Source organism: Dermacentor andersoni, chromosome 3 (assembly GCF_023375885.2).
Source record: "Dermacentor andersoni chromosome 3, qqDerAnde1_hic_scaffold, whole genome shotgun sequence".
Lineage (NCBI taxonomy): Eukaryota > Metazoa > Arthropoda > Arachnida > Ixodida > Ixodidae > Dermacentor > Dermacentor andersoni.
The window spans coordinates 55,536,474-55,553,372 of NC_092816.1; the positions used below are offsets into that span (position 1 = coordinate 55,536,474).

At 47.7% G+C, this 16,899-nt stretch overlaps 3 pseudogenes; all 3 read left to right on the top strand.

Moving 5' to 3' along the window:
• Window positions 1-2,884: 2,884 nt before the first annotated feature.
• Window positions 2,885-4,635, top strand: LOC126520802 (probable ATP-dependent RNA helicase DDX5 pseudogene; annotated as a pseudogene).
• A 4,551-nt stretch (window positions 4,636-9,186) lies between these two features.
• Window positions 9,187-10,755, top strand: LOC129388046 (probable ATP-dependent RNA helicase DDX5 pseudogene; annotated as a pseudogene).
• A 4,584-nt stretch (window positions 10,756-15,339) lies between these two features.
• Window positions 15,340-16,899, top strand: LOC129388044 (probable ATP-dependent RNA helicase DDX5 pseudogene; annotated as a pseudogene).

Genomic DNA, 16,899 nt, shown 5'->3' on the forward strand with positions numbered 1-16,899 from the left:
CCCCCGCTGCTGGGGCGGCGTCGGGAAGAAGCGAGCTCGAGGCTTCCTATACTCTGGTATTAAAGTGTACTAAAGTGATACGAAGAACGTTAATGCTACTATTGATATCCTTAGCTTGATTTTTGCGCAAAACAATGGTTGTATTGCACCATTCGACCTAAACTTCTGGCAGTTGCTTCAAGAATATGCGCTAGCTTCACGTTGCAAGCTTAACTCCTTCTATTTGTTTCATGAATGAACGAAACAATTGCCTAGGTGCTTCGATGTAGGCCTCTGTCGTTTCAGAAGCAACAATGACGAAAGGCTCTTGTACAACTTTTCTGTTTTTACTCATCGAAACTGCTAACATATCGCGACAGTAAGAGGCGATGATACTTCTTTCCATAAGTAGCACCGAGCCTTATGCTAAACCCTTGAAAACAAAGAAGAGTAGGGTTAAAGCACAGTTGTTTCCACAATGAGGAAGGCCCGAGTTTTGTTAGCCACAAGAACGTGAAGTCAGCAGATAAGGAAGCCAAGGGAATCATTCGGGACATTATATGCAGTTTTACGCGGAAGCGTAACAGGCCAGCTCTTCAAATCGGCGGTGCTTGTCTGAGGCCTCGCAGCATTCTATATGACACTAAATATGTTCTTCTATCATTAAATTTGCTCATACTTTGTTTTACATTCTTCACAAAGTTATTCCTCGGAATTTTCAGAATGACAGCCGACAAATAAATGTGATGAAACAAAACACCGACAGCGCATGCCTTCCTTCTCAGATTGAAATATTAAAAGTGCGAAACAATAACGAAAGATCGGACCACGCAAGAGGCCGCGTTTCTACCAGAAAGCTCGCCGTCATGCATAGCGTTTGCCGCCAGCGTTTCCCCGTAAACATTACGGTTAGAAAAGCTGCAGTTGCTGCAATGCGTGAGAAGCAGTTAGGGATCATTGAATGCTATCGCTTTTCACTTTTAAAGGCGAAGCTTAAGCGTCCTATTCTTGCCTCCATATATAACTTCAGGGCAGCGGTACAGACGCGGCCAACTTACGCGCAAGCGTAAGTGACCCAGCTCATGAAATCGGCGGTGTCTGTTGAAGCCGCGAAACAAGCGGCGGGGGAAAGGCGCCTGGAGGTGCAGAGAGTCACGCGACGTGGAATGCACGAAGGAGCGCATTGAGCGCCCGGCAAAGTAACGCCACCTAGAGGAACGTGTAGGTAGCGTTGAGCGAAGTGGGGATGGAGAAACGAGGCGAAGCGTCGCGGAGGGGAAAGGTAAGCGGAGGAGCGCTGGGTTGACCTACTCTGGCAGCTGCTACAGGTTTTCTTTCCGATGCATACGTACCGGGTTCGTCTCGCGATAACATCGTCCTCGCGCGCCGTACGATATGTGTGCGAGTGAAACCTGTGACGGTGAGCCGACGATGGCGGCCCAATCTCGCGTGCGCAAGCGGAGGAAGCGCGCCGTATTCCGTCGCACGCATGGCACCGGTGGAGGGGAGTGCGGGGCGGTGTTGTACTTTGGCCGCGCATGGTCGCGCGGGCTTTAGCTTGAAAGCGATCTGCTTTGGTGGCGCAGCCTAGGTGGGCCGACGGCTCGTAGCTTTACGTGCGCTTTGTTGTCACCGCTCAGTTTGCGTTTCAATCTTTGATTTGGACAATCCCTTGACGTTGCCTCATGCGGCGCATCGCAGTTAGGGCACTTCAAGTGAGGCCCATCATATGTAGACTCCACAGCGGGGACCACAGCGGGGACATGTCGCCTTGTTCGCACACAGAGCAGTACGTGCCTGATTTTAACATTTACGGCACTGTAATGGCTTAAGGAAATATGGACGGACAGGATGTCTCGCATGTCCCATTTTCACATGTGTTGGTAACTTGTTTCCCTCAAAAATGACCTTTATGCTGATCGACCGTCCAAAACGCTGTATGTCTGTGACATGGACAGTTGAGGAGGTGAACATTGGCAGATTGCATTATCAATATATTTATCCACATCGTCGACCACGCCGGTGGTGGTGCTGCCTCCATGTACGATGAATGAGTGGAAAAGTATATTTCGTAGCTGGGTAACAGCTTTCAAAGTGTTGATGATGGTTCGTGTCGACACAAAAACAGTGTGTTTCCTCTCGGAATAATAAAGATCCCTCTGATTTGCCCTGGAGCCAGCCTCCCAAGAGAGGCAGTTAGAGTTTGCCTACTGAGGGAATTGAGGTTGCCTGAGGCAGCGGCGGGGATTTGGGCTATTGTATACGTGTGCTATGAGGGCGGCTTATTGTAGTTTAGCTCACTCACGCTTGCAGTCCTACGAAGGTTCCTCATCAACTGGCGGTTTGTGGCCTCGGTATACCCACCGTCGGATTTCATGTCGTGCTCGTCAGAGCAGCTTGGTGACCTTGGCAGTGCCACATTCAAATGGTCCGGCGCAGCAGAACGACTTGCATCTGGAGGCCAGCACTCAACCATGGCGGCAGAAGGGGCGGAACGTCCGTCATTGCTTTTAATACTGTACCCGCCACGGAGGCGTTGGTACGCACAAATTTAACTGAAAAACCAAAGCGAAGCAGGAATAGCAGCTGATCAAGAACTCGTCTTATTTTTCTTTACCCGTCTTGGTAGAGCGTCCCATTAAACTTAAACGCGAGACACAGGTCCCTTTATAACGCCGACATGCATCGTGAAATGGGCTCTGCCGTAATATTTCTTTCTTTCTTTTCTCAATCATTTAAAGTCTGTTCCAATAAAGTATTTTGCTTTTGCGATTTTTGCTTTTTACTTTTCAACAATTAGATGCAGACGTAAATTCTTGACCGATTGTTGACCAATTAGTGGGTATTCGCCACCGTCTATGACGTAATCATCATCAACAACAACACTCCAACAACGACCGCCGAGCCCTAACGCCGCCGACGCCAGGAGTGACAAAGTCTCGTGTGACCAAAGTGCGGAAAACATCCCGTTGAAGGCGAGGAACGAAATGATGTGGTTCTGGAATCCACCACTGCATGTAAGAAGAGCCGTTGGCGACTTCCGCGGCAATAAGATTCGTGAAGCGCGGTATGGAGGCAATGCCTACCGGAACAGCCACGTTGGATGTTTCCTTCGTAAGCCTGACTGGAAAAAGATCCGGTTGCAGCCGCTCGAGAAGAACCTGTACGAGGAACACCCGGCCACGACAAGCCGGTCGATGGCCAAAGTGAACGCCTACAGAAACGTCAATGGTATATCAGTGAAAGGGAACAACGTGCCGAAGCCCATCCTCGCTCTGGAAGAGTCTAACTTCCCGGACTTCATCGTCAAGAGCATCGAGGCCTCACGCTACCACACTTCGCCCACGTGCATCGAGGCACACTGCTGGCCCATCGCACTCACCTGTAGGAACTTTCTGGGCATCACGGAGACGGGATCACACAAGACACTCGCCTACCTCCTGCCGGCAGTCATCCACGTCAGCCGGCAGCCGCCCCTGCAACAGGGAGATGGGCCCATCGCCGTCGTGCTGGCTCCGACACGAGAGCTGGCCAAGCAGATTCACAACGTAGCCTTAGAATTGGATGAGCACGCCGCATTGCGCAGCGTGTGCGCATCGAGCGGGGAGCCCAAGGAAGGTCAGTACGACGAGCTGAAGAAGGGCTGCCACATCTGCGTGGCCACGCCTCGACGCCTCATCAACTTCCTCGAAGAAGGCAAGCTAAATCTTCACCGCTGCACGTACCTCGTGCTGGACGAGGTAGACCGCATGCTGAAAATGGGTTTCAAGCCCCATGTCCTCAAGATTGCCGAGCTCTGCCGGCCGGACCACCAGACGATCATGTGGGTCACATCCTGGCACAAGGAGCTCAGGCCCTTTGTCGAGGGCCTGCTCTACGACCGCATCGAAATCGAGTTCAGGACGGCGCAGCTACCCGCTGAAGATAGCGTGGAGATGACCGTCGACGTGTGCCAGGACGAAGAGAAGGAAACGAAGCTAGCCGAGCTCTTAGACGACGTCCTCAAAGAAAAGTCAATGAAAGCCGTTGTCTTCACCGACACGAAAAGGAAGGTCGACGAGATTGCGTGGAAGCTGCGACTCCGGGGCTGGTCTGCCATCGGCCTTCACGGCAATAAGACGAAAGAGGAGCGCGACTGGATCGTTTCCATGTTCCGGACTGGTGCGTCAAGCGTGCTCGTGACGACGGACAGGGTCGCACATGACTTGCTCCTCGAGAACGTGTGCTTGGTGGTGAACTACGACTGCCCGGACTGCTCGGAGCTCTACGCGCGCAGGTCGAGCCACGTCGCGCGCTCAGGCGAACCAGCCGTGGTTCACACGTTCATCATTCCGACCCAGCAGCTGTATGCCACAAAACTGATTGCAATCCTGGAGGAGGCCAAGCAGCCCGTTAAACCGGAGCTGTACAGTATGGCAAAGAAAGCTCGTTCTAAACAACGACGCGTTTGACACCGGCGGTCGGCGAGGTGCCCGCGGTGACGGCGGCACAAGAAAAGAACTCGTTGTCATGAAGAAAGCCTTTAAGATTGCCTGCCTTTGCTTAACTGGTGCAAGAGGCAGCAGCCTGTTTACTAGTCTATGCGAAGTGAAAATTATATAAATCTCTATAAACTTCAGTCTATTGGTTTTAACTGTAATGTTTATTATCTGTAAGATTGAAAGATAGCGCACCAAACTAAATAACAAGATTGAAAGATTTGTGCCGTAGTGGATTGGAGTTTTCTCAGAAAATAATTGTTCAGGACGTGGAAGTATGCTTCTTAAACATGATAAAAAAAACTGTGCAATACCTGCCAGTGCTGTCAAGAATACCGAAGTTAAATGTTTCTGCAATAATTCCAGTGATATTACACGTTAGTTTAAAAAAAATATCTGCTCCTTCCTTTGATTCCACAGCATCCCCTCCAATTTTCAACTACATAGCTACCACTTAAGCGGCTGCAAACGAATCAATAGAGATAGCTTGTGACTGCGAATTCGTTTTATTGTCACGTATTGACTCTTGATTTTGTTCCTTAGTTAAATGGCGGAAACCACTATGGGAGACCGGCCACCAGTCTCGCGGTGAAAAGACTGTTACTATCGTTAATTTTTCTTGGGGAAAAAATTTGAAACCATTATTAAATATGTGAATTAAAATGTCTACTGCTGCAGATATCAAGGCTCAAAGGCTCAAATATATAAATATTGCAGTAAACGTTATCTGAGCACATGAAGTAAAAAACAATTTTAGCAAAGAATCATTGTCTCTCGCAGAAGGTTGCAGAGGGCTCAGAGACGTTAACGTACCTGTGGCTATAACCTAGCACGGTAGTGCCAAAGGAAAGAATTGCCGGTGGAGTCGAATTCAAGGCAATGTACCGGAAGGGACCTTCTGAAGATCTTTGAATAATGAACCGGAGACATCGATAAGGGAAGGCTTAAGAGATTCACTGTCACTGCATGTAGAACACACATGTGATATAGCCAGGTCAGGCCTGTGAAGGCAAAAGTTCAGTGGGGGCACTCCGCATCGTAGTCTCGTCAAACAAGATCGCGTGACCATTAAACACGCGAACGCCAATAACGTCAGGAACACGAAAACAATTATTTAAGATACATTGTGTAGTGATTGACTAAGATAATCAGCATGCGAAATCTTAGTAACCAGATTTGTGCCTTATGGCAACCCTTCAATACAAATTCATATTGACGATGCATCCTTCATTTGATAATGCCACCTTAGCTATTGTTGCGAGTCGTGGGGCCAAACGTACATCACATACCTTAATCCGTTATTCCAATTACAAAAACGAGCTGTTCGTGCGATTACTTTCTCGTCGGTGCGTCATTCCTCTAATCCTCTATTTCAGAGGCTGCGTATACTGCCGTTTACTGACATACGAGACTACAAGACTTCCTCCTTAGTAAATAAAATAATAAACACAAGCACACCTCTGCCGCGTACCATTTTCACGTTTCCGTCGTTAAACATAGGGCATGCACGCAACGATAATCTTAATCTCCCTTTAAGTTCGAATGTGTACGGCGAAAGGTTAATTCAATTCTCTGGTGTTAAGCAGTGGAATAATTTGCCTCTTGAAATACAACTCGCAAGAAATTCTGACATTACGTGCAAATGCCACTTCTTATCTTGCCAAGCACGTCCTTGAGTTTTGTTTGTTTTGCTTTGTTCGTTTTTAGCGCAGTTCTGGTGGTTATATATAGTATTTACCGCTTATGTATGATACTTTCGCTATTTCGTTTGTATAAGACTGCTAATTATTGCAATGCATTTTTCGTATCGAACCCATCACGAGTAGCTTTAGGCAATGGGACAAAATATATTTGTAAGCACTTTTCATATTATTGTGTAATAAAGTTAACCATTTGATTTTATTGGTGTGAAATATTGGGCAACGTTGATGCAGGGATAGATGCCACCTTATTTCCATTTGAAGAACACCGCGCACGTGAGACCGATGTTGTGGGTTCGGCTCCCGCAGGTGGCAAACTTGCCTTTTTCTCACTTTCATTCCCTCTTACTTCTAAGAAAGCGAAGCCTTCGGCAAAGTTTAACCCCACTTAATAGTTGCAATACGTCACAAGCCAAGGAAACAATTTTTCTTCAGATTTCCTTGGTTCCCTTCGCTACCAAAAAATCTTTTTGATCTTTGTGATCATATGGCAACACATATGGTTCATATGTGTTCTCATATGAATATACGAGATTAATGGATATGTGGTATACGTGTCATGTGATAATTTTTGATAAGAAATTGCCACTTGACTTGGTTTGGTCGATCTTAAAGGAATGCCTTTCTTCACCTTCTTCCTCTGTTTTCGCCCTTCGCGAACGTGCCGAACGATTGACTACGGTCTCCCGATTCGGCACCACCGATACGTGACGCATATCATCCACGCGGATCATTCCGGCGAGCGGCGGCCCATGAAGCCAGAGACATCAGCATAGCGCCCTCCTGCACTGCTCACTCCTAAGAGATGTAAGCAGGACCTCAGCACGTGGGCCTCTGTGACTGCGACTTCGAGCAGCGACCGCAACTGGCAACGCGGGTCTGGAAAGGCTGCGGGCGACGTGTGACAGAAAGTTGTGGCGACGCGGAGCCTCCACGCGGGGCCCTCGGCATCACAACCGACAGATCATGAGCTCGAAACATCTGGTGACGGTGATGCATTGCGAAGCGTAAAATTAAGAGCAACGATCTTTGTGAAATTAGTTATTGCCGAAGCTGAGAAGCCTTGTGTAAATCTTTCATTCTTTTTTTTTTCCGATGAAGCTTAATGTATGATAGTTGACTCGTGAAAAGTCCGTAGACGTTTGTTCTGTTCATATAAAACTTGCCTGCCTCCAGCAAAAATGAAGTACTTGAGCCGTTTTGAGTTTGCTGCTCTTGCTGAAGGACTCCAAGGCTTTTACTGCATCGCGAATTTCAAGCAAGCGGGCATCTCTTGGTACGAGATGTGGTGCAACGAAACTGGGGACACCCGCCGTGGTTGCTCAGTGGCTATGGTGTTGGGCTACTGAGTACGAGGTCGCGGGATCGAATCCCCGGCCACGGAGGCCGCATTTCGATGGGGGCGAAATGCGAAAGCACCCGCGTGCTTAGATTTAGGTGCACGTTAAAGAACCCCAAGTGGTCGAAATTTCAGGAGTCCTCCACTACGGCGTGCCTCATAATCAGAAAGTGGCTTTGGAACGTAAAACCTCATAATTTAATTTTTAAGTTTGTTTTCCTTTTTCTTTTCTTAAGGGGCTTGCTAATGCAAGCGTTTCTATTTTTTATTGATATACGATGTATATAATGTTTTCACACTATTTCATTCATTAGTTACGTAGAGGACGTAAATACTGGCTATAGAAGTTAGCAGTAGCGAAAAGCCATGGATGATAACGGAAGGAAATAAGGACGTTCTTTGTCACGCTTTCTCCGACACGCATGACATTGTGCAAAACAAACAAATGAAGGGGACACTATGTCTAGTACTTCTGTATTTCGGATCCCGTCATTATTTACATGATTTGGGAAGAAGGTGTGAGTTGTGCAACTACTAAATAGCGTGAAAAAACACAACATAGACGGGACATTCGGAATAATGGCGGCCGCGAGGCTCTCGTTTCAACTTTATATAAGGATAAGAAAGCCAATTGGAGATTAATTACAACGAAATTATTTAAGCCTAACGAATATTAACCTAATTAGACTCTCAAGAGTAATTTAGGGTAAAAATATTGTCTCATGAATAATTATTAAGGGCACTCGTGATTAAATAAGCCTAATTAATAATATATTAATGCAGGCAACAGTACTAACATCACTAATTAAACCTGCATATTAAAGTAAATATTTTAAAAATAATTAATTACGCAAACGTCGTACGACCGGGCGGGTTCGCACACGTCAGAAACGTATGTGTGCGAAATGAGCAAATGGGAAGTATGTTTTCGCACTCTATGACATGTCCCACTAACGAATTTCCGGCGTCATATATTTTTTGAAGTATTGGGATGCATGTTTCCTGAATAGAACGCTGCTAAATCAAGCGGCGCCACCATCTGGATTATACGCTTAGTGTGAATTGTGCTTGTGGTCGTCTGCTAGGTAGCAGTGCCTATATGTGCACGGCGTGGGTATCTTGAAATACAAGTTCAGTGGTGGTAGCGCACTCATAGCAACCTTTAGACGCCCCTGTTTGACGATGAACTGTAGCTTTTAGCTTTCGCATACCATGTGTGCGCTGTAATACATGTCTGTGTCTGCAGCTCGCGCTCCCTATTGGCTCGCACGCTCCGTTGGCCACAGATCTTCCAGCTTTTTTGCCCCCAGCGCATTAAGCATATCACGTAGGACGTTTGATCTCATTCTCAAGAAATGAAGTGTTTGCTGCGAGGCTTTAGCTCATCCACTGATTCTTACTTACTAGCGAAAATCATGCTCGATTTTATTCATATAAATCACGATGTTTTCATTTCAACCAGCATCCCACGGCATGACAAGGCGGTTCTCGGTCCCTTTAACACAAACATTCAGCGTGAAATGGGCTCTGCTGTGAATTTTCTTCCTTTATTTATTTTATCCAGCAATTAAAGTCTGTTCCGATAACGTATTTTGCTTTTCCGACCTCATTATTTTTGTTTTTCGTGATTTAGATGCAGATGTAAATTCTTGGTCTATTGTTACCACTCAGTGGGTATGCGCCGCAGTCTATGACGTCATCATCATCAACACCAACGCTCCAACAACGACCGCCGGGCCCGTACGCCGCCGACGCCGAAATCGTAGAAGACATCCTGTTGAAGGCGGGGAACGAAATGATGTGGTTCTGGCCACCACCACCGCGTCTAGCGAGACCCCAAGGAGACTTTCTCGAGAATAGGTTTTATGATTTGCGTAATTCAGCCAATAACTACCGGAACAGCCAGGTTGGGTGGTTTTTACGCAAGCCTGACTGGACAAAGATCAGGCTGCAGCCGTTGGAGAAGAACCTGTACGTAGGGCACCCTGCCACGACAAGCCGGTCGATGGCCAAAGTGAACGCCTACAGAAACGTCAACGGCATATCGGTGAAAGGGAACAACGTCCCGAAGCCCATCCTTGCTCTGGAAGAGTCCAACTTCCCGGACTTCATCGTCAAGAGCATCGAGGCCTCACGCGACCACGCTTCGCCCACGTGCATAGAGGCACACTGCTGGCCCATCGCCCTCATGTGCAGAAACTTTCTGGGCATCACGCAGACGGGATCACACAAGTCGCTGGCCTACCTCGTGCCGGCAGTAATCCACGTCAGCCGTCAGCCGCCCCTGCAACAGGGAGATGGGCCCATCGCCGTCGTGCTGGCTCCGACACGAGAGCTGGCCAAGCAGATTCACAACGTAGCCTTAGAATTGGGTGGGCACGCTGCATTGCGAAGCGTGTGCGCCTCGAGCGGGGAGCCCATGGAAGGTCAGTACGACGAGCTGAAGAGGGGCTGCCACATCTGCGTGGCCACGCCTCGACGCCTCATCAACTTCCTCGAAGAAGGCAAGCTGAATCTGCACCGCTGCACGTACCTCGTGCTGGACGAGGTAGACCGCATGCTGGCAACGGGTTTCAAGCCCCATGTCATCAAGGTTGCCGAGCTCTGCCGGCCGGACCACCAGACGATAATGTGGGTCACATCCTGGCAAAACGAGCTTAGGCCCTTTGTCGACGACGTGCTCCACGACTACATCGAAATCGAGTTCGGGATGGCACAGCTACCCGCTGAAGATAGCGTGGTTATGACTGTCGACGTTTGCCAGGAGGAAGAGAAGGAAACGAAGCTAGCGCAGCTCTTGGACGACGGGCTCAAGGAGAAGTCAAAGAAAGCCGTTGTATTCACCGACACGAAGAGGAAAGCAGACGAGCTTGCGTGGAATCTGCGAGTCCGTGGCTGGTCTGCCATTGGCCTTCACGGCATGAAGACGAAAAAGGAGCGCGACTGGATCGTTTCCATGTTCCGGACTGGTGCGTCAAATGTGCTCGTGACGACGGACAAGGTCGCGCATGACTTGCTCCTTGAGAACGTGTGCTTGGTGGTGAACTACGACTGCCCGGACTGCCCGGAGCTCTACGCGCATAGGTCGAGCCACGTCTCGCGCTCAGGCGAACCAGCCGTGGTTCACACGTTCATCATTCCGGCCCAGCAGATGTATGCCGCAAAACTGATAGCAATTCTGGAGGAGGCCAAGCAGCCCGTTAAACCGGAGCTGTACAGTATGGCAAAGAAAGCTCGTGGTAAGCAACGACGCGTTTAACACCGGCGGTAGACGAGGTGCCCGGGGTGACGGCGACCCAAGGAGTGAACTCGGTGTCTTGAAGAAAGCTTTTAAAATTGCCAGCCTTTGCTTAACTAGTGCTAGAGGCAGCAGTCTTTTTGCTTAGTCTATGCGAAGTGAAAATTATATAACTGTATATAAACTTCAGTCTACTGGTTTTAATTCTAATGTTTATCATCTGTAATAATTGAAAGATTGTCCACTAAACTAAATAACAAAATTGCAAGTTTGTGCCGAAGTGGGTTGGAGTTTTCTCATAAAATAATTTTTCCGGACATGGGAGTATATGCTTCTTAAACATGATAAAAAAAAACTGTGCAGTACCTGCCAGTGCTGTCACGAATACCGCAGTTAAGTATTTCTGCAATCGTTCCAGTAAAATTACACTTTTGTTTTAAAAAAATTTCTGCTCCTTCCTTTTATTCCACAACATCCCCTCCAATATTCAAATACATAGCTACCACTTAAGCGGCTGCAGACGAATCAATAGTGATAGCTTGTGACTGCGAATTGGTTTTATTGTCACGTATTGACTCTCGATTTTGTTCCTTAGTTAAATGGCAGAAACCACTATGGGAGACCGGCCAGCAGTCTGGCGGTGGAAAGACTGTTACTATCGTTAATTTTTCTAGGGAAAAAATTTGAAACCTTTATTAAATATGTGAATTAAAATGTCTACTGCTGCAGATATCAAGGCTCAAATATTTAAATATTGCAGTAAACGTTATGTGAGCACAAAAAGTAAACAATTTTAGCAAGGAATCATTTTTTGTCTCGCAGAAGGTTGCAGAGGGGCTCAGAGACGTTAACGTTCCTGTGGCTATAATCTAGCACGGTAGTGCCAAAGGAAAGAATTGCCGGTGGTGTCGAATTCAAGACAAATTATCGGAAGGGATCTTCTGAAGAGCTTTGAATAATGAACGGAGACATCGATAAAGGAAGTCAAGAGATTCACTGTCACTGCACGTAGAACACACATGTGATATAGCCAGGTCAGGCCTGTGAAGGAAAAAGTTCAGTGGGGGCACTCCGCATCGTAGTCTCGTAAAACAAAATCGCGTGACCATTAAACACGCGAACGGCAATAATACCTTCAGAAACACGAAAAGAATTATTTCAGAGACATTGTGTAGTGATTTACAAAGATAATCGGCATACGAAATTTTAGTAACAAGATTTGTGCCTTATGGCAACCCTTCAATGCAAATTCATATTGACGATGCGCCCTTCCTTTACAGATAACCGGCGACGTTATTGCTATTAGCAATGTATCTTATGACTGGACGGTAATTATTGATTACATGTTTGATATTGTTCAGTATTATGAATAATATGAAAAGAGGTGCATAACCAGCAACACATACCGAGTGACCAAAGTTTGCACCAAAAGGTTATTTGAAGAGCAGTAAATATCCAGTGGCAGATATCCAGCGATCGTTATTTGCGTAAATGGGTAATGTAAACATTTCCCGGTAATGTTTCCCGTCCACCGACGGAGACCTGCACCCGCCGTGGTTTCTCCGTGGCTAGGGTGTTGGGCTCCCAAGCACGAGGTCGTGTGATCGAATCCCGGGCACGGCGGCCGCATTTCGGAAGGAGGGGGGCAGGTATTTACACTGCCTCAGTGTAAATACCGTGTAAGTAGTTTCTATTGTTTGTGTCTTTCCACACGTAACAATATCTTTACCAAGTCAAGTCTCTCGTCAGACGGACCGAAACGTCTACGGGATTCATTCACCGGAGGAATTCTACCATGTGGTAACATATGTGCCTTACTTGTACTCTCTCACTGCCTCTTTGGCTCGGCGATTTTCTGAAAGCAATGGGAAGAGCTTTAAGCTTCTGTAGCTGCCTCCAGCAAAAATGAAGTACTTGAGCCATTTTGAGTTTGCTGTTCTTGCCGAAGAACTCCAAGGCTTTTACTGCATCGCAAATTTCAAGCAAGCGGGCATCTCTTGATACGAGATGTGGTACAACGAAACTGGGGACACCCGCCGTGGTTGCTCAGTGGCTATTGTATTGGGCTGCTGAGTACGAGATTGCGGAATCGAGTCTTGGCCAGGGCGGCCGCATTTCGATGGGGGTGAAATGCGAATACACCCGTGTGCTTAGATTTAAGTGCACGTTAAAGAACACCAGGTGGTCGAAATTTCTGGAGTCCTCCACTACGGCGTGCCTCATAATCATAAAATGGTTTTGGCACGTAAAACCCATAATTTATTTTTAAACTGGGACGCTTCAGAAATAACTTACTGTGAACCTCTGCTTCTGATCAAGACATTCTTCCGCGCGTTTCGAAAAGCTCTGGCCTTGCCAGTTACCACCTGGACTGTCGATCGCTGCTTCAGTACAATGAGGAGAGTAAAAACCTGGCTACGCCCAACAATGACAAATTGCAGGCTGCATGTCCTTAGTATGTTGAATGTGCACAAAGAGCGTGTAATGAAACACAGGAATGACTTTAAAACTCGTGTAATCACGATATTTGCCCAGAAAAACTTGAGGTGTCTTCAGCTGCTATTGAAGGAAGACAGACTGACTGCAGTTGTATATATTGGTCAACATATTGTGCAGTGTGCTGGTGATCAGTTCACATGAGTTGAGAACCTTCGCACAACGAAATTGATCACTCTTTTCACCAAGTGATAGTGCCTTCTCGCATTTTGCTTAAGTTTAGTTCGTTGGTCAATAATAAAATTCAATGTAGCTTTTCCAAGCCCGGCACTAATTTGCTGTTTCTAATTTTGGTTTCATGTGTGCAGTTCAGACCGCAAATAATGCATCTTTGGTGCTAACCTACCTCGCCTCAACCCCCACCCCACCACCCAACGAATGCACGCCCCCTCCGCCTGCAAAAAATTTCTGCGAACCTCTCTGTTGTGCAGTAGCAACTCGACGCACTCTCGCATTGCGTGGCCAGAACAGTCATGTCGCGCGCGACATTCAGTTTGTTCGGAAATGCACGCCGCGGACACAAGACTGTACGTGCGCTTTGGTCTGCTGTTCATTAGGGGATGCCATTATCGTAGATATCGAAAATTGGAATGTATCTCGTCGAATGTCGTGTTCTCGCTGAATAAATTTCGCAATTTCAGATTTCTTCCGTTTACATTTTTTGAGGGGTTTCCTAATGCAGGCGTTTCATATACGATGTATATAATGTTTTCACACTATTTCATTCCTTAGTTACTAATAGGATGTAAAAACTCGCTATAATAGATAACAGTACAAAAAAGCGACGATAACGAAAGCAAATAAGGACTTTCTTTGTCAGACTTTCTCCGACACGCAAGGCATTAGGCAAAACACACACAGAAAGGGGACAATAGGTATAACGCTTCTGTATTGGGGATCCCGTCATTATTTACATGATTTGGGAGGAAGGCGTGACTTGCACAACTACTAAATAGCGTGAAAAAACAAAATAGACGGGACATTCGCAATAGTGGTGGCCGCGAGGCTCTCGTTTCATCTTTATATAAGGATAAGGAAGCCAATTGGAGGTTAATTACAACGAAATTATTAAGCCTAACGAATATTAACCTAATTAGGCTCTGAAGAGAAATTTAGAGTAAAATATTGTCTCAACAATAATTATTAAGGGCACTCGTGATTAAATAAGCCTCATTAATAATCTATTCATGCAGAGAACATCGTCCTAACATCACTAAATAAACCTGCACATTAAAGTAAATGTTTTAAAAGTAATAAATTACGCAAACGTCGTACGACCGGGCGGCTTCGCATACGTCAGAAACGTGTGTGCGAAATGAGAAAATGGGAAGTATGTTTTCGCACTCTATGGCATGTCCCACTAACGAGTTTCCGGCGTCATATATTTTTTTGCAGTATTGGGACGCATGTTTCCAGGAAAGAACGCTGCTAAATCAAGCGGCGCCACCATCGGGACCATACGCTTAGCGTGGACTGTGCTTGCGGTTGTCTGTTAGGTAGCAGTGTGTATACGTGCACGGCGTGGGTATCTTGGAATACCAGTTCAGTGGTGGTAGCGCACTCATAGTAACCTTTAGACGCCCCTATTTGACGATGAACTGTAGCTTTTAGCTTTCAGATACCATGTGTGTGCGCTGTAATACATTTCTTGTCTGTGTCTGCAGCTCGCATTGCCTCTTGCCACGCCCGCTCCGTTGGCCACAGATCTTTCAGCATTTTTGCCCCCAGCGCATAAAGCATATCACGTAGGACGTTTGATCTCATTCTCAAGAAATGAAGTGTTTGCTGCGAGGGTTTAGCTCATCCACCGACTCTTACTTACTAGCGAATATCATGCTCGATTTTATTCATATAAATCACCATGTCTTCATTTCAACCAGCATCCCACGGCATGAGAAGGGCGGTTCTCGGTCCCTTTAACACAAACATTCAGCGTGAAATGGGCTCTGCTGTGAATTTGCTTCCTTTATTTCTTTTATCGAGCAATTAAAGTCTGTTCCGATAACGTCTTTTGCTTTTCCGACCTCATTATTCTTGTTTTTCGCGATTTAGATGCAGATGTAAATTCTTGGTCTATTGTTACCACTCAGTGGGTATGCGCCGCAGTCTATGACGTCATCATCATCAACACCAACGCTCCAACAACGACCGCCGGGCCCGTACGCCGCCGACGCCGAAATCGTAGAAGACATTCTGTTGAAGGCGGGGAACGAAATGATGTGGTTCTGGCCACCACCACCGCGTCTAGCGAGACCCCAAGGAGACTTTCTCGAGAATAGGTTTTACGTTTTGCATAATTCAGCCAATAACTACCGGAACAGCCAGGTTGGGTGGTTTTTACGCAAGCCTGACTGGACAAAGATCAGGCTGCAGCCGTTGGAGAAGAACCTGTACGTAGGGCACCCTGCCACGACAAGCCGGTCGATGGCCAAAGTGAACGCCTACAGAAACGTCAACGGCATATCGGTGAAAGGGAACAACGTCCCGAAGCCCATCCTTGCTCTGGAAGAATCCAACTTCCCGGACTTCATCGTCAAGAGCATCGAGGCCTCACGCGACCACGCTTCGCCCACGTGCATCGAGGCACACTGCTGGCCCATCGCCCTCATGTGCAGAAACTTTCTGGGCATCACGCAGACGGGATCACACAAGTCGCTGGCCTACCTCGTGCCGGCAGTAATCCACGTCAGCCGGCAGCCGCCCCTGCAACATGGAGATGGGCCCATCGCCGTCGTGCTGGCTCCGACACGAGAGCTGGCCAAGCAGATTCACAACGTAGCCTTAGAATTGGGTGGGCACGCTGCATTGCGAAGCGTGTGCGCCTCGAGCGGGGAGCCCAAGGAAGGTCAGTACGACGAGCTGAAGAGGGGCTGCCACATCTGCGTGGCCACGCCTCGACGCCTCATCAACTTCCTCGAAGAAGGCAAGCTGAATCTGCACCGCTGCACGTACCTCGTGCTGGACGAGGTAGACCGCATGCTGGCAACGGGTTTCAAGCCCCATGTCATCAAGGTTTCCGAGCTCTGCCGGCCGGACCACCAGACGATAATGTGGGTCACATCCTGGCAAAACGAGCTTAGGCCCTTTGTCGACGACGTGCTCCACGACTACATCGAAATCGAGTTTGGGATGGCACAGCTACCCGCTGAAGATAGCGTGGTTATGACTGTCGACGTTTGCCAGGAGGAAGAGAAGGAAACGAAGCTAGCCCAGCTCTTGGACGACGGGCTCAAGGAGAAGTCAAAGAAAGCCGTTGTATTCACCGACACGAAGAGGAAGGCAGACGAGCTTGCGTGGAAACTGCGAGTCCGTGGCTGGTCTGCCATTGGCCTTCACGGCATGAAGACGAAAAAGGAGCGCGACTGGATCGTTTCCATGTTCCGGACTGGTGCGTCAAATGTGCTCGTGACGACGGACAAGGTCGCGCATGACTTGCTCCTCGAGAACGTGTGCTTGGTGGTGAACTACGACTGCCCGGACTGCCCGGAGCTCTACGCGCATAGGTCGAGCCACGTCTCGCGCTCAGGCGAACCAGCCGTGGTTCACACGTTCATCATTCCGGCCCAGCAGATGTATGCCGCAAAACTGATAGCAATTCTGGAGGAGGCCAAGCAGCCCGTTAAACCGGAGCTGTACAGTATGGCAAAGAAAGCTCGTGGTAAGCAATGA